Below are 18,911 nucleotides of genomic sequence, written 5' to 3'. Positions count from 1 at the left end.
GGCCAGGTGTGTCTAACGAATGGCTAACGACTATGAAACTGCCGGAGGGGGACTGGTTGATGTGATGGAAATTTTGATCTCTGTATATGCAGTCTATCCTTAATATTTGTTGTTACTTTAATCTTTAATCCTTGTTGTTAATTCCCTGAAACATCTGTGCCTGTCCCTGTATATCATAGCCTCCCTTAATCTTTGAGTTCACTTCCCTGCAGCACCCCACCTCTTGTTTCTCACCAATGTGACAGTTCCCCTGCTTTTTGCCATTCCATGTTGATGGCTAGGCCCTTCCAATACACAACAGACTCCAGGAGGAGATACTGTATCCAAATCCCTCAGCTGTATCCCACACTCCAGGAGGTCAGCGGATACTGTATCCAAACCCCTGAACTGTATCCCACACTCCAGGAGGTCAGCCTCAAGGTGCGATCAGGAGACAAATGGCTTCGTGACCTACGGGACTCCAGGAAAATATCATTAAGATGTGAATTAACATCTCACACTCCAGGAAGCCAACTTTAAACTTCAAAGTATAACCAGGAGACAGTGGGTCTGTGACCAGCTAGAAGAGGGTGTGACTTTGTTAGAAGAAAACTATGTTAGATTCAGTATAAATGTACTGACCCTCCCCATGTATGCTTGCTCATGTCTGATTAATTACCTTACTTGTACTAACAGTCTTCATGTATGCTTCCCCATTTATGCTCTATTACCCTATTTGGCAATTTCGTTTTTTCTGCTATACTTATCTCAGGAAACATGATTACAGATGTCTACACCCATATGATATTCACACTGTGTATAAATAAAGGAAGCAACCCCGGAAAAGCCAGAACTGTCGGCACTCCGGTGAGGCACTTCTCCTTGGCCAAGTAAACCTGTCTCTGTCTCCGAGTCTGTTTGCAGCCCGAACTAGGGGGAACCATTTTTCCCCCAACAGACTTGATTAGGAGGAGGGAGGCTGCTGCAGGTATAACTGTGCCATGTTCCCCATGTTCAGGGTCTTTCATTCATTCTGACTGTTAGAGTGTTTTTGATTGACCTTCTTTGCAAAGAATAAATCCTTGTCGGCCGGCAGAAGTCTCTATTTCATTTTTCACCAGAGCAGAAAAGTTTCCACAACAGTTGACAGCCCTTTGTTCTTGCGGTGAGTATGTGCAAACTTCCTGGGAATGGATGGAATCACTGCATTGAATGTGGTAGAAAGATGATGTCATGTATTTACCCTGGGAACATCACAACTCATCACACTGCTCTAGTGGTGTTTCCATTGCAAGGGATCGGAGATAAAACAGAACATACAGAACTACAGTATACTCGACATGTATTTAGTTCCCAAACAATAAAATGCCTGCTACAGCAACAAAGAGGAGATTTGTATTTTCTGTGTTAAAATCTAATCTAATATGTGAATAATCTCAGATTTACACCGGATGTGTAACGGACGCATAGCTACAGTCGCTGTGAAATGCTTCCATTTTAGTCAATGAGAGTATGTTTTCAGAAGCATCCCAGAATAGTAGCTATGCACTGCAGAGCCAGTGATATGTGATGGTTTAATTTTGGAGCTGTGTCACGTCAATTTGCATCAACCAGATTGAGCAGACTGGAAGTCAGGCACCAGAACACCAGAGAGAATCCAGGAGATTTTATCGGAATTAATGCTGAAGATGCAAAAAAAAAGGGGTCGCATATGGTTATGCATCCAGTGTAAATCTGTGGTAAGAGGCATAGTGTCACTAGGGCAGTGAATAAATATGTAGAGCACTAAAAATTACTAACTAACGTTTCTGTGAATGTCATTCATCCAGGTCATGTTCTGTCCATACTTTGAGTGACGAATCATGCTTCTCCATCTGCCCATCTGATGGAGGACTCTGGGTTTGGTGGTTGCCAGGAGAACGGTACTTGTCTGATTGCATTGTGCCAAGTGTTAAATTTGATGGTGGGGAGGATTATTGTGTGGGGTTGTTTTTTTTTCAGGAGCTGGGCTTGGCCCCCTTAGTTCCAGTGAATGCTTCAGCATACCAAGAGATTTTGGACTATTCCATGCTCTCAACTTTGTAGGAACAGTTTGGGGATGGTCGCTTCCTGTTCCAACATGACTGTGCACCAGCGCACAAAGCAAGGTCCATAAAGACATGAATGAGGGAGTTTAGTGTGGAAGAACTTGACTGGCCTGCACAGAGTCCTGACCTCAACCCGACAGAACACCTTTGGGATGAGTTAGAGTGAAGGCCTTCTCGTCCAGCATCAGTGTCTAACCTTACCAATGCACTTCTGGTCAAAAATTCCCATAAACACTCCTAAACCTTGTGAAAAGCCTTCGCAGAAGAGTTGAAGCTGTTATAGCTGCAAAGGGTGGGCCGACGTCATATTAAACCCTATGGATGAAGAACGGGATGTCACTTAATTCCTTATACATGTAATAGAAGATGGGTGAATGCTTTTGGCAATATAGTGTGCGTGAGATAATTTTGATTTATATGTATTTCTTAAGCTTAACCATTACTGTCCCTGATTTCAGTATGAGCCATCCCACATTCCAAAAACCAAAAATTCTTAGACAATTAATCAAAATGAAAGACAAGGAAACATTTTGAGGATTTTATGGTGGTGTGCAGTAAGGTCAGGATTACCAAAAAGCATCTTATATTTCCCTGATTGACATTATTGTATATTGTATAGGTGTGTAGAGCTTGTTGTAAACGTGTGGGTTCAATCCTAGACTTTAACCTGGACATGAAGTGGCGTTGACTGAAGCCCCGCTTAGAGGAACCAGAGATTTTATTTATTTATTTATTTTACAGTATGCATATTATAATTTCCATCTGCATGGAGGGATTCATTTAGAATGACAGAAAGCTTTCTAGCAAAGCTGTATTGTCAGATCAGCGCACAGCGGAGTTGACTCAGAAAGCGAGACTGAGATAAACAAGGATACCCCAATTACAGAAGAAGAGGCACTTTGTCATGCTTGTGGCATAAACACTGCATATTTATGAGGGCTGTAAATAAAGAATGAGGATGCTTCCTGTAAAGGAGCCAGGGTACCCACAAAATGCAGTTCTATGAAAAGAGGATGGTGAGACACTTATTGTGAGAGATTACTTGGAGAGAGTCCTTAAAAATGGCGTGGCAGCAACACGAGCAGCATGTTGGTGCAGCATTAACTCAGGGGCTCCATTTGTGACACCCACATTTAGGAAGTGCAAAGTATCTGCACTGCACTACCTGAACTGAAGTAGAAAAGATTAAAAAAAAAAAAACTAATCTCAAATTACAACATCAAAGAAGTGTACTGCTGCATTGGTGGAGTGTTCTGTTAAGCCTTGTTTAGACTACAGGATGTTTACTCTGTGGCAAAACTGTAGAGCATGGGTCATTAACTACATTTGTCTATTTTATATATATGGATATATTAATTTTCTAAGATGTGCTTGTTAGGTCAATTGGTCACTCTAAATTGCCTGTAGTGAGTGTGAGCAGTGTTTGTCGGGGCATGTTGCCCTGTGATGGACTGGTGACCTGTCCAGGGTGTACCTATCCCAGCTATCTACCCGTAGATAGCTGGGATAGGCTCCAGCCCCCCGTGACCCTGCACTGCAGGACAAAGCGGGTTTGGATGATGGATGGATTTGTTGGTGTTGATAGACTCATTATCTATCGGCAGGCCCTCATACAGGCTAATCCTGAATTCAAGAGGCGGTAGAGGTCCTGAGGACACGTCAAGGAGCACTATATACACAGGCTGAACACGTAACAGGGACAAACAATTTCAATTAAATTCAATTTATTTTTATTTATATAGCACATTTTACAATCAGAAATTGTCTCAAAGCACTTCACAGAGACCCAGAGCCTGAACCCCATTAAGAGCAACAGTGGAAAGGAAAAACTCCCTTTTAACAGGAAGAAACCTTAAGCAAGACCTGGCTCTTAAGGGAGAACCTTCCTGCTGACAGTCAGCTGAGTAGGAGGAGGAGAAGAAGAGGTAGACAGTACAGGACAGAGAGGATGAAGGAGACAGAGAGAGGAACAGCATGCAGCAAACATCATACATTACAGAGCAAACATGACAATTGAGCACAGGTGGCAAAATGGAACATATATATCAATACAATACAGGAAGTAAAAGACTTCCTGTCTCGGGTAGAGGCCACCACAGTTGATAACTGGCAAGAAGAGCAATACAGAGCTGTCTGGTACTGGGCAGGGACAGCTGGTGGAGTCACTGTCTGCAGCAGCCATGTTACATTTTACAGGAAAAGCTATGGTCTACACATGGATAAAAATTGAAAAGGACAGTGTCTTTTATTATTAACAACAATAATATGAAAAAAACATAACACATACATCTGTCTTTTTGCACATACACTGCCAGTTTGTTATCCAACCTGATGCTGTATTTCCTGTTTTCAGTAGTAACATGCCAAGAAGACGAGTCTCTTAGCTTATCTTCTCCCATGTTTTCATATTATTTGTCCAATTATGTACTTTAAACTCCATCTTTTATGTAGGAAAAATATCATTTGCAGTTAAGGAAACTTTTGTCATCATAATAAGTTTGAAAGAGCTGGTTATGGTTAAAAATAAACCTTTTACAACTGTTGGTCAGCTTACACATGTGAGTAAGTTCACCTTATTCTTCTCCAAATGAGGGTCTGACAGCAGACATACATCACATGGCTGACAGAGATCCTTGTAAACATTTGAGCAAACAACATATGCTGCCATTTGTCTTTGCAGGGCAGGCTCATCTGTCTGTATGTTGTTCTATTCATTGCTCCATATCAGACCGACACATATTTATAACAACTGACAAACTTCCTATAGATATTTATGGTGCTGTGGTTCTGGACTGGATCACCGCTGTGAAAAATGACCACAGTGTTTTTGTACTTTTGCTTTGTTAAAAAAAAGTAAAAAAAAAAAAAAAGCATCATGAATTTTAGTTTGTCTATTTAAACCCAATCCAAAAAAGGAGAACAGTTAGGATGCCTAACTGCTAACCTGCTGTGTACACTATGATGCATAGGCATCGTCACAGGGTGGCTAAGAATGGCACTAAAGTTAAAAAAGGGCTAAATTGTTACATCATACTGTGTCTCAAAACAAAGTTCTGATTTTTCCAGATCTCGTTACCGTTATCGGTTGTAGAAAAGGGAAGGATTTCGCAGCTTGATTGAATACTTGCAGCCAAGATATAGTTTACCATCCAGGAGATGTTTATCACCGAGTGTCAACCAAGTTAAGATGAGAAGTTAACAGGAAGTCCAGCTCTGAGCTTTACTATAGATACTACAGATTGTACAAGACTGTATGAGACAGTGTTTTGGAGTGGCACTCCCGAAGACCTTCTATGACTCTGTGGTGGCATCAGCCATTCTGGCCTGCTGGAACAGCAGCATCACTGAGAGGGAGAGGATAAAGCTGGACAAAGTCATCAAGAAGTCCAGCTCTGTCCTGGGCTGTTCTCTGGACACAGTGCAGGAGGTGGGGGATGGGGGGGCCTGGCAAAACTGACATCCATGCTGGACAATGAGTCCCACACCTTGTCAGCACTGCAGAGCAGCTTCAGTGGGAGACTGCTCCACCCTCGGTGTGTGAAGGAGAGATTCAGAAGGTCTTTCCTTCCTGCTGCTGTGAGACTGTATAATGAACACTCCTGATAGGTGCAATATTCCTATTATATTAATTATAAATAATAAATAATTTATTTAGTTTCTTCTGATGCACTATGTACAGCTTTACAAACAACTTCTACCTCCACTCATCTCTGCAATATCTGTTAATATATATAGTGTATCCTACTCTTATTCTGACTCTGTATATTTTATTGGTAGTTCACTTTATAATGTATATAGTTTGTTGCCTTATTTGTGTGTGTGTGCATCCTCATTGGTGCCCAGTTCCTGAGTGTCCCTTCAACCAGGGTGGAAAGCGAAAGACTGTTTCATCCAGGCATCCAATATCGTGGATGAAAAGAGGAATCTGATGGCAGAGAGAAGAAATTTCGTATTTCTCAAAAAGAACCAGTGTTTAAGGGAAATTTGGTGAACACTAAATCCCTCTCTCAGTGTTAACTTTTGAGGAGCCATTTTCTTTTGAATAATAATTAAACAAACTTTGGCATTAAGGTTAATCCAGGTTGCCTTCAATGCCAAACCTCCTACTGTGTGTAAATATTTGACATTTGAAAATCTTGATTTGTTGCTGCTACATGAGCAAGAATGCACTTCATTTTATGCTGATCAGATCCACATCGTTGTATGGATATTGAATGTTTACACTTATTGCACTTTTCTTTTGTTATTTGACATTTGAAAACCTTGATTTGTTGCTGACACAAGAGACAATATATCTAAATTGTGCTGACCCATTGTATTCTACTTGGAGAGGGGTAGTGTTTGAGAAGTTTACCCTTTGTGGGGATCTGTCTTGGATTTAATACTGGCAGTCAATTTTATATCCTCACAATTGCATGTTTGTTTTCAGGATGGGATTTTTCCTGGTAGATGATTACGTGTTTTTTCTGACTTCCTTTTCTGACCTTATACTCACCGCATGTTTCTTTTTTAACTAAACCCAGGGGGGACATTTGATTCTAGCGGCCTTTCCTCCTGCTCTTTCCCCCCTTTGGATGCACATTCCAATTATTTTATCACAATAAATGTACTCCCATTCAGTCACCTAAGTCTCTCCTGATTGAAATGATAATAATAATATTGAAGCATACAGAGCCCTGGTATCAGACTACTATTGGCATCAGCAGATATCAAAATTACAACATGATACACTCAGTTACAGCAGCTACCTGCCTGTCACAGCTGTGTCAGTCCACCTCACACAGTCTATTCTACACAGCAGCAGAAATCAAGCCTTAGCTTGCTAACACATAACTGTTTTTGGCTGGAAGGTGCTAGAATAATCAATTGAAACAGTAAAATCTAACACACAATTAATATTGGCTTGTTGACACAAGATGTTAGGATATTCCTTTGGCACTACTCTCTTGGAGGTAGCCTTAACAGAGCTTCAGTTTTTCAGTCCCAGAGGATACTGCTTATAGCTTTGATTGGCCAGGATCACAAAGAACATCATTTTATTGCTAGTCCAACATAAAACTGTGTAATATAGAAAATGTTCGAACAGCCGTGCCCACGTCTAGCTGAAATAGAAATTAATTTTTGAAAAATCAATAAAGCTAATAACGGTGTGTATAAGCACAATGCTGTAGCCAACTATTGTGTCCAAAATGATGATTACAATAAGTATCCCAGGGCTGGAATCACATTTGGTGTGAAGCCCAGAAAGGGTCACCATAAAAATGAATTCAGTGCCAAATCCTTTAGGATGATAGCAGCAAGACGCTGAGCATGTAAAAAGTACACCAAGAATAAACTCAGCTTCCATCCACAGGAATGAAATTTTCATCCAATAATCTGTCGTAGCCAAAAAGAAGGCCTGAGTTTTCTCTTCAGGAGAAGACTGAGTAGATCACGACAAAGCCGTTTACTCCTACAGAGTACAGTGACTGACAGAAGCCACATCAGGGATCAAACAAACAAACAAACACCCTCCATTCATGAAATCACGTCAAAACAAGGCAAAAGTCAAGTGCACTTGTTTCAGCCAAACACTTATCAGGGCTCTTCTTCTCAGCCTGTTCAGTTTAATCATTTTAATATCCTTCCACTGATGAGGAAGACAGCCTCAGATTAGTAATAAACCTCCTGCCAATCACACACACTGAGATGCTGTATGGTTAACTAGTTCGGCTAACTCTCCTCCTGGGCTTCATTTTCCCCCATTTATTGGAGTAAGTGAACACGTTGTTTGACACAAAATGAACTGAGGTTGCATTCAAACTGTTTTTGACAGCCAGACAAATGATACAGGAAATCACAGAGCCTGGTCTTTACAAGTGAATAAAAAAGGAGTCATAAGATCAGTTGAAAGTTGGACGTAGCCATTTGAGTGATGCCACTGTTGTACTATGCGATAGTGATTAATAGTAACACAGGCAAAGAGAATCTGGCTGAGGTGGGGTGTTTTTGTTTGTTTGTTTTTTGTTTGAAGTGTTGTTCTTGACATACACTGCATCCTGAACTGGTCTTTAAACCTGAGAAAATCTAAACTTCAGCAGGTTCCAACACCCCTAAGTAGGAAGTTCTTGCAGAAGATGAATGCCTGGTATTTGAGTCAAAGATCACTGTCAAGTTATAGAAACCCCAGGATCAACGTAAGGGGTGAGGGAGCTTGTACACAAGACTATGTTGAGCAATAAGACTTGAGTTAGTTGTAATGAATGACTATGTTAAGGGCTAGATTGTTTAGGAGGCAGTTTATGCTTAGCAAGCCTAGCTGGTAGGTCACACTAGATCTGTGGCTCATGCGCAGTGTGTATTGACAGGCAATTATAGCAGTATTTCTGCTAAGCACCCGGAGCAGAGTGAAACGAATGACAGTCTTTTCAGAGTCGGCATAGTTCACCTGGAGCACTATTGCCAGGGAGCAACTTTCCCGGGCAGCAGGGAGCAATGAGTGTCCCTCTCCCTGTCCATTGTGTTGCTTTAGCCCCTCAAGAGGCTCCAATTTTGGGCAAAATTTGGTGAGTTTTTGAAAATGTTCATGGGGTCAAAATTTAGCGCAAAGTGTGTAATGTGTAATGCTCATATGATGCTGCGGCTGAATGAAGGCTGCACATATGTGATAAATGCAGAAAAAAAGATGACTTTCTATAAAGGAGTGTGTGTCGCACTCCAGTACTCGCTTCCAAATTACAATGGTTGTGACTGCGTCTGTGACAATAGTCTCTGATTGCCTGGCAGTTGATAACAGCTTTTTTGTTTTTATATATTTGGGCTGCTGCGTGTAATACATTTCCTGATAAAGACTGTGACTTTAAAGGCGTAGGCACTTAACATTGTGTGTGTGTGTGTTTTTTTTTTTAAAGACAACAAATACATGTTATTTGTACATGACACACACACGCACACACAGTACATAGCATGTGAAGTCAGGATGTGGATCAGGATGAGCTGGACTAGAGATTCAGTGTTCTCATGGGGAGGAAGCGGCTCATCTTTGTTCTGTGTGTATTAGTATGTAACGGGTTGTTTCCTGCAGAATTAGTCTTGTTATTGTTTTCTGCCTCTGGACTCAACAGTCCTGTTTTAGCCCACAGCTCTCTCATCTCACTGTTCTGAGGAGACACTGCTGCCTTTTATTAACAGGCTAAGACAGAGGGACCAGGCTCAACTCTGAAGTGTCTTTGATAAACACAGATGTTAGCTGCCACCACCTATAATACTGAACTGGTGGCTTTATTTGTAGTCTCTGTCCATTTCACATTACTGCTCTGTAACTGTGTACCTATCAAGAGCTTTCTACATAACCTTCTGATGGTCTGACTATGCAAATGCTGCTGTATCTGGTTTGAGTCACGATAAGACAGACCTGCTCAGATTTCCAGGCCACTGTTCTATGAAGTCAAAGCAGAGCTGTTCTCTGGCATTTGCCAGTGAACACCAAGATAAGAAGATTCACCATTGGTGCCCTGTGCTTTTCAGAAGAGCAGGTTCACACTGAGCACATTTGACAGATGTGACAGAGTCTTGAGACACCGTGGAGAATGTTCTGCTGCCTGCAAAATCCTCCAGCATAACCGGTTTTGGTGGTGGGTCAGTAATGGTGTGGGGAGGCATTTCTTTGGAGGGCCGCACATCCCTCCATATGCTAGCCAGAGGTACCCTGACTGCTAGGTACCGGAATGAGATTCTCAGACCCTCATCAGGAACATGCCCAGGTGTTGTAGGGAGGTCATACAGGCACATGGAGGCCACACACACTACTAACCCTCATTCTGACTTGTCTTGAGGAATTTTCACTCAAGCTGGATCAGCCTGTAATGTGATTTTCCACTTTCATTTTGAGTATGGTTCCAAATCCAGACCTCCATGGGTTAATAATTTTGATTTACATTGATCATTGCTTTTATCCTGTGACTGAGCTAGGTAATCAAACATGAGACAACATTTAAAAAGTAGAGTGCTGGATAAAACCAGCCTTCTATTAGTAAATATGTTTGAAATTACATGAGCAAGACTTTTTGTAGCCTCACATCACAGATTCTTTGACATCACTGACACAATATGAACACATACACAAGACAATCCACAACATTGTTACAGGAGATTACTATGGAATGTCACACATCATTATCATGTGATTACCATGGTGGTATGAATGTGCCTCACAAAGCAGCCATTCCCCCAAATTCAGTCAAAGTATTATACACTCTTAACTACAAGCATTGTCTTGTAAATTCAACTGTTGTCTGCTGTTTAGGATAATTATGCAGCACAGTCTACAGAGTTTCCCCCTGAATATTAAATCAGATTTTGCCACAGCCTGTGATCCAAGGTGAAGTCCACAAGACATGCACCACTCTAATGCCTACATGAGGAGACCACCTCCTGCGGGTGTGATTAAGCTTTTAATAAGAGCTGCTGATGGAACATGTACACGCACTGAGCAGTGTGACCATTACCAACACAGTGAGTGAATTACATTTTAATATTGATGATGGCTGCTGCTTGTTTCTAAAGGTGAAAATAAGTCCAACCTAATAAGCAACTTTCATTCATCATTCATTTCATTTCTTATCTCTAACACTCAGACATTCAGCATGTAAACCTGTAGTAGGGGTGCATATTATAGGTGATTTTGTTTTTTTGTTTTTTTTTTGTTAATTTATTTATTGGAAATGCAGTATTACAGGAAACATAATTACAATCACAGATTATTGCAATCATCCCATTTTTTTGTTTTAGAAACAGAACAATGTCAATGTTAATTTGATCTTTATAGCACATTTATAAGGGCATCACCAACCAAAGTGCTTAATATTAAAATACATCAAATAAAATCAGACTAATACATAAAAGAGATAAAGTGCAATAAAATACAATAAAACAAAGACACAATCATGAAACATAAAATCCCCAAGAGCAGCCAATACTCAGGCAAAGACCAAGGTGAACAATTGTGTCTTGCATAAAGATGTAAAAGTGTGGAGGCCATTTGCCGACCGCACGGCTAGAGGCAGAGCCTTCCAGAGTGGGAGCCATGACTAAGAAGGCCCGGTCACCTTTAGTTTTTAAAAGAGCCCTGAGAGAGTGGGACCTCCAGAACCATTTGGTTAGCAGACCTAAGAGCTCTGGAGGGCCAATGCACTACCAAGAGATCTGATAAATAATCCGATCAGATTGGGACGACCAAACAAGACAACCTCAGTTTTGTTTTCATTTAATTTCAGAAAGTTTAGGTCCATCCATTTCTTAATATTGCTCATGCAGTTTAGCGGCGCTTGGAGGGAATCTTTGGCAGAAACCTTAAGCGGCAAATAGACCTGCTCATCGTCAGCAAAACAATGGAAGGGAATGTTGTGCTTCCTATATATGGACCCCAGGGGTAGCATGCAGAGAGAGAACATCAGCGGGCCCAGAACCGATCCCTGGGGCACCCGCAGGTCAGAGGGGCCACTGAAGAAGAAAACTGCCCCATCTGAACCAAGAAGGATCTGTCCGTACGATAGGACTTAAACCACTTTAGGGCAGTGCCTTATATGCCGACATGGTGCTCTAAGCGAGCCAAGAGAATCCCATGGTCTACTGTATTGAAGGCCATTGTCAGGTCGAGGAGAATTAAAATGGCACAGTTGCCAGAGTCGAGGGTTAGCGGGAGATCATTAAAAACTTTTAAAAGAGCAGTTTCAGTGCTATGGAGAGGCCAAAAACCAGACTGAAACGGTTCACAGACATTGGCTATTTTTCAAAATTCTTTTATTTGATTTGTGTAAGAACAACTTTCTCTAAAACTTTTGAGATAAAAGGGAGCTTGGGAATTTGTCTAAAATTGGTTAAAACTGAGGAGTCTAGGCCTTTCTTTCTTAAAAGAGGCTGCACCGTGGCATGTTTAAAAGAGGATGGGACACATCCAGAGCTCAGACACAGATTTATAAAATGTAAAATAAAACACTCAACTGTGCAGAAGACCTCTTTAAACAGACGGGATGGAATGCTGTCAGATTGGCAAGTAGCGGGGCGTAAATGTTCAACAACCTTAGTGAGTTGAGATAGTGAGACAGGCTCAAAGTTGTCAAAGACAGCAGAGCTGGGAGAAAGAGCTGAGTGGTCCTGGACAGAATGAGAGAGCAGGTGTCTGATAAAAAGTTGCTTAAAAGCCTTGCGCAGAGTAGGAGGGCTCTATACAGACAGCATCACACGGATTCACCAGAGAATCAAACACATTAAAAAGAACCTGAGGCTTATGAGCATTTGTAGAGACAAGTAAGGAGAAATATTCTGTCTTTGCAGCTTTAACAGCCTGCTGTTGAGACAGTTTTGAAGGACATCCCACAAAATTTTGTCCTTTTTCCATCTCCTCTCTGCCTGCCTACATGCACGTCTGAGCGCACGAGTGGACTTGTTAAGCCAAGGCTCCTTCTGCGGCCTTACAGGCTTGAGAGTCATGGGCGCGAAGTCATTCAGGAGAAAAGTTTTGTTGGTGACGGACCTCACATTCAGCAGCGCCAGATTTAAATTAAAAGTGCCAGTCAAGGGCGATACAAGCTTCAGTGAGCGGAGATTCTGATGATCCACACCACGTATACCTGTTCGTGCCCACCGGCTGGCAGGAGGCAGCAGCAGCTGAGCGGGGTCCGCCGAACAGCTGTCAACCTCGGACGGTCGGATCCATCAGGTCCTGATCAACAATGAGTGTAAGGCAGGATCATCCAGCAAATGCAGATCACGACCAGGTATGCGATCTCAGGAGAGCCTCGATCCTCACCTGGATGCCTCCGCGTTTCCCCCGTCTTCTTCAGTGTTTCTTGCAGGTGAGATATACAGGGGGATGCCTCAGGAAGGCCGGTATTTCCTTAAGGAACGGAGGAGAGCTAATCACCAGGTCAGTTTTAAGCTGATTGAAGAAACATCCAATCTCAAGCAGAGTTTGGCGATCATAGGTGAGAAGCGAGAATACTTCTTGAAAGCACAGGTAAAGCAGTAACCACATCGAAAACACAGAGCACAGCGACAGACGGCCAGCAGCAGAACACCCTAGCGCCATCTTGTCAAGAAGAACCATAGAACTAATTTGTTTGACTAGTTCTGTACCCACGTACCCAAGACTGAATGAGCACTATTGAAAAAACAATAGCCTATGACAATAATAAATTTACATACAATAAAACACAATACATGAATAAACATAATAAATTAAATAAATAAATGTAAAAAAAAGTTAAATAAATATTATAGGTGATTTTTAAGTAATGTAAAAACAAGAAAGTCAAAGTCGAAGTCAGCTTTATTATCAAAACTGCTGTATGTGCTGGACATACAGAGAATCGAAATTGTGTACATATAACACAACTTCACACAACATATAACTAACAACTTAAGAATAAGCAATAAATATAAAGTGCAAAAAATGTACCTACAATGAGGCAGGAAGGGGGAGAAAGTGGTGGCACAGCAGGGAGAGAATTCAGCTTCCTAACAGCCTGGTGGATGACGCTATCCCTCAGTCTGCTGGTCCTGGCCCGGAGGCTGCGCAGTCTCTTTCCTGATGGCAGCAGACTGAAGAAGCGGTGTGAAGGGTGGGTGGGGTCTCCTGTGATGCAGAGGGCCTTTCAGGTGAGACGGCTGTTGTAGAGGTCTTCGAGGGAGGGGACAGGGATGCCGATGATCCTCTCAGCTGCTCTCACTATGTGATAAGGTGTGTGCCTGCAGGTGGTGGTGCAGGCTCCATACCACACAGTGATGCAGCTGGACAGGATGCTCTCAACAGCACCTCTGTAAAGGGTGCACATGATGGAGGGAGGGGCTCTGGCTCTTCTGAGCTTGCGGAGAAAGTAGAGGCACTGCTGTGCCTTCTGGGTGCCTTCTTCTTGTTGTTATGCCAGGAGAGGTCCTCAGTCATGTGCACACCCATGCTGCTCACCTGCTCCACAGCAGCACCGTCAATGGTCAGAGGGGTGTCCTGACTGTGTGCTCTCCTGAAGTCCACAACCTTCATCTTCTCCACGTTCAGGGAGAGGTTTTGGTCTCTGCACCACTTGGCCAGAAGGTGCACCTCATTTCTGTAGTTTGTTTCATCTTCTCTGGAGATGAGACCCACCACAGTTGTGTCGTCCGCAAACTTCACAAAGATGTTGGTATTGTGTGTTGGCATGCAGTCGTGGTTCAGCAGAGTGAAGAGGAGGGGGCTCAGCACACATCCTTGGGGAGCCCCGGTGTTCATTGTGATGGTGCTGGAAGTGTTTCTGCCGACCCGCACTGTCTGACGTCTCCAGGTGAGGAAGTCCAGCAGCCAGTTGGACAGCAAGGTGCTCAGCCCCAGCTGTGTGTCATTTGTGAAAGCACCTAGAGTGTATCATGCAAGAACTGCAAGAACCATCATCACTACATTTACCAAGACCGTAACATTGCATTTAATAGAACAGAACCCACAGGACTAGCTATAACCACTGTTGGTATAGTTTTGCCTAATATCCAGGAACAAAACACCTCCTTGGTTGTGGGTTAAAGTGCTAAAAAGAAAAGCCTTGTTAAATTTCTTTGATCAGACAATGGAGCCTCTGAAGGACTTTTGCTTAGTAGCACAGGTTCTAATGCTACAAGGGTCCAGAAACTAAAGACGGAGTGAGCAGTCAATGTGTAGCACTAACACACTTTGGATAGATTTTGCATTGCCTCATACGTCAAAATAATGTAGCGTAATTACGCTTTGAATACAAGTTTGCACTCGTTTAAAGGGCACCACCCAGGATTCAGCCTGGGACTGTAGAAATGCCCATATAGTCAGTGTCAGTACAACCTAATATTCAATATTTAACTCTGATAGGTAAATATATGTCTCCAAGTGAGGTCATTCATCTTCATATTGGTACCTGCAAAGGAATCCATGCTTTGCTGATTGATAGATTACATGTAGAACTTAAGAGAACCGCTCAGGCAAGCTATACTGGGTTATACTGGGTTAAGATGAAAAACTGAAGCCTTAATGTTCCATGGTGCAACTATACTCTTAACAATGATATTGTTAATGGACCGTAACTAAAACATGAGACCCACCTCTATGACCTTTACAGCGTACAACGGCTTGTGGACTGTTTTGGATTGAAAAGACTCACTTTTGTGAGTCAGTCAAAGTTAGTGCAGGTGCTGCTGATCATCAGTCTTCCATGAATTGAAAACAGACATTTTGACAGTTTGTTGCTCTGGATGGAGCATTCAGGTGTGTGTGTTAATACAACTGTTGCTGCACATCAATCTGGAAAGACTTTCAAACTATTTGGAGTTTGAAAGGAAAGACAGCTGTCAATTTTTTTAAGAAAACAAGATGATTAAATGGACAAAATGGCAACAAGAGATTGCACCATAGAAGACAACCTAACGAAGTGGCAAGGAAGGGCAGGAATGGTGGTGCTTTTATACTCTGCTTGATCAGCTAATTGCAAGCAGATGTAAGCATTCAGCCAGCAAGAGAGGAGCCACCCAGGGAATCCACAACCTCAAAACAGACCCCCTTGACCTGTTGTTATATTGTTAGTACAGGGTAGACAATTACCTGAGTAATGTGAATTATCATCGTTCACTATTTTTTCTGCAATAAATAGGAACTGTGTGTTTTATGACTGCAGTACTTTAAAGTTGTAATGCCTTAAATAATTCTTTTCCTTTCATTTATTCACACCCTTATTCAGCTACCTGCCTCAAAAACACCCACTGACAAATTTGTATTATACAGTCACTTTCTCTGGTTTCCATGGCGATATATCTCAAATATCCTTACATCCACACTGCGGTTTATCACTTTTGTCTCTTCTTAGTTTCTTGCCCTTAGTGGAAACAGCACCCACCCACTCATGCACAGACGCACACATGTTGTAACAGACTGTTCTACTGAAGTCAGTGACACACTATTCCTCAAAAAAAACTAAATGTCTGAAGGTGTGTTTATGTGGAATAAACAGCCGCCTATCCATCCTAATTTGAATGCCAAGGAGAGATGCGTCCTGGATTCTGTGGTCCTCTAAGCAATTACCAAAGCTAATTTTACTTTCACACAACTTCAACAGACACTTTGATAGAACATCTGTGTGTTTATTTATGACTTTTCACAGCATGTAGTGAGATTGGGAGGTGGTGAGGACATAAATATGTAATAGTTTGGGTGTCTGAGGCCTGCAGAATGCCAGTGTGTATAAGACTTTTAGATCAGGTCTCAGAGGATCTCTGGCAGCAGCTGTCCCCTGCATTGGCTTCAACTTCCGTGGTTTTTCTCAGGTCGGACCGCTGGCCCACAAAGTATGTGGAGCATACATAAACAGCCTGTGTGACCTCCTTATTCAGACCAACCACTGTAGCCTGCTGGAAGCGAATGTCCAAAAAAAAACCTGTAAGAACATCTGGCAAGTCACTAAGGACTTTAGAGGATTGGAGTCAGTCTCTGTGGCAGACATTTCCAAAAAGTGTTGGGACTTTGAGGACAGACCATGATAATATGATAAACCCACCCATGCATCCTCCCACTAACCCTACAACAAACTTGCGCACCGCCACAACTTGTTCACCCACTATTAGGCAGGACCTTTTCTATCTGTCTCTCAAGAGGTTAGAAATCTGTTCGTATTTTTAAACAACGGGATGCCTTCTGGAGTGTATAGCTCTTTGCTCTCTGTCTGTTGACTAGATAATATTTATCTAACTAGTAAAGGCAATCCTTATACTTGTCATTACGCTAATTCTTTTGCTAAAACTTTTCCATTATATATGAGCCACTAAACAATGTGTGTGTGTCCAAAAATATCCTTAAAATTAAAGCAAAAAAGACTTCACTCACATCTCAAGTGTTTAGATCAGATAAGATAAGATAATTCTTTATTAGTCCCCCACAGGGGAATTCACAGTGTTACGGCAGGTACGTTAGAAGCACACCTAAGAAGAAAAAAAAGTAGCAAGAAGTATAAAAAAATATCAACAGATAAATACAAGTGAATACTTGAAAAATGTATAAACCAAGGTTTATGTACTACAATAAATAAATAAATAAATAAATAAAGGAGCATTAATCTGAGAATGAATGCATCATATTAGTATAAAAAGCACCCAGAAAAATATATCCTAAAGGGCTAGGCCTTTACTAACATTGCTCCTCTGGCTATGTTTTTTAATGTGCTGCACACAGCTTCAAGCATCCTTGAGTCCAAGTGAAAATTTGAAGAAATCCCCTTTAAGGCATTCCTCAAAAATGTACAATATGTACAAGAAATGACAGAAAGAAAAAGAAAACATCATGCATTGGACATGTGTCTGCTCCTCCTGAAAGGATAAACTTATGAGCTACATGTCTTTATCCTTCTCTATTATTACACTGCTTCCATCAATACAGCAGAGTAACCTCCTTTATTAGTTTCTGTACCCTTCATTTTGCTGAAGGGAATATTAGATTTCCAATAATTGCAATATGGGATATTTGTTTTGCTCCATCTTCAGGAACTCATAGCATGTGGAAACCTACACAATGTGAAGCTGCCACTTAGAAATCCAAAGACTCTCCAGGGACCTCTGAAATGTACAGGTTTCAGGGTCACATGACCCAGAAATGGAAAAAATTCACACCATTGTGGAAGTCTTCAATAATCTGCTGCATCTCTGTGGTATCTCATCACACACAAATAACTACAGCATGCTGTAAAGGCTCTCGCCCAGTATGCGACACTGCACTGCACCCCTTTCTGCTGCACAGACTAGTCAGTGATTATGAAATGGGGTTTGCCATTAAAAAGTATTTTCATTTCATTTTAAGCTACAGAGCAAATCATTCACATTTTAATGAAAGCTGCAGTTCGAGGGTACATTTCTAACTTTACACAGGATGGTCAGCTTAATTACACTATAATTTACAAATGTATGTCTTCAAGTGACTGCATTTTTTTTAAACGCCCAGTTTTGTCTATATGCTGCACAGATTGAACTTTCAATTATTGTATTATTTGCAACCACAGAGTGCTGAAATGTGTTCACCTGTTAACTAATACACTGGCAAACAGCCCACCATATTTGCACCCTATAAAGCCCTGACTTAACTAATCTGCATATCTTTGGTAAGTTGGAGGTGGAGTAAACTGGAGAAAACCCATGCAGGCATGGGGAGGATGTAGAAAACTCTGTAATGAAAGACCCCCCAGCCAAGAACCAGTGTGCTAACTGCGGTTTGTACCATACAACTATCAAGCCCAAGGAAACCGTTTGAGAAGGACCTTTTAAAAAGAATACTTAGCTGCTGACTGGATCAACTATCTGTCAATCACCATCACAGAGGACACACATTTAGCATATTTCTTATCTTCTTTACACTTGTTTTTGCCATCCAAAAGATGCTGATTGGTTTGCACAGTGGTGGCCAAGCTGCAAGCACATAGGTTTTATGGATTTCTACCAAACTGAAACATTCTTCACGAATGTGAAAAGTTAGTATGCCACTTGTGGCGATCTACAGCTGCCTAGGTCAGGGGAGTCGATCAAGTCGATTTTTTGATTATTTGGCACTGTACAATATTGTTTTGGGTTATTTAGTATATTTGAAAGCTGTGCCATTATTATTATTTTGCTACACATAACAAATCTACATTTATGTTTAGTTAGGGTTTTTACGGGAAGTGGAGGTGACGTCATAAGGGCAGCGCCAGGATTTTTATGAATGGGAAAAATGTTTGGAGTGAGCGCGGGGGTGGAAGAAGGTGGCAAACAGTTTCTTGACCACCTTTGGCCAAGCGTTATTAGTTTTGAGTGGTTTTCATTTGAGTTCAATTATTTTGTATTTTTTAAGACCTTTTG

Source organism: Parambassis ranga, chromosome 2, assembly GCF_900634625.1.
Source record: "Parambassis ranga chromosome 2, fParRan2.1, whole genome shotgun sequence".
NCBI classification, from domain to species: Eukaryota; Metazoa; Chordata; class Actinopteri; family Ambassidae; genus Parambassis; species Parambassis ranga.
Note: the sequence above shows the minus strand (reverse complement) of the source record.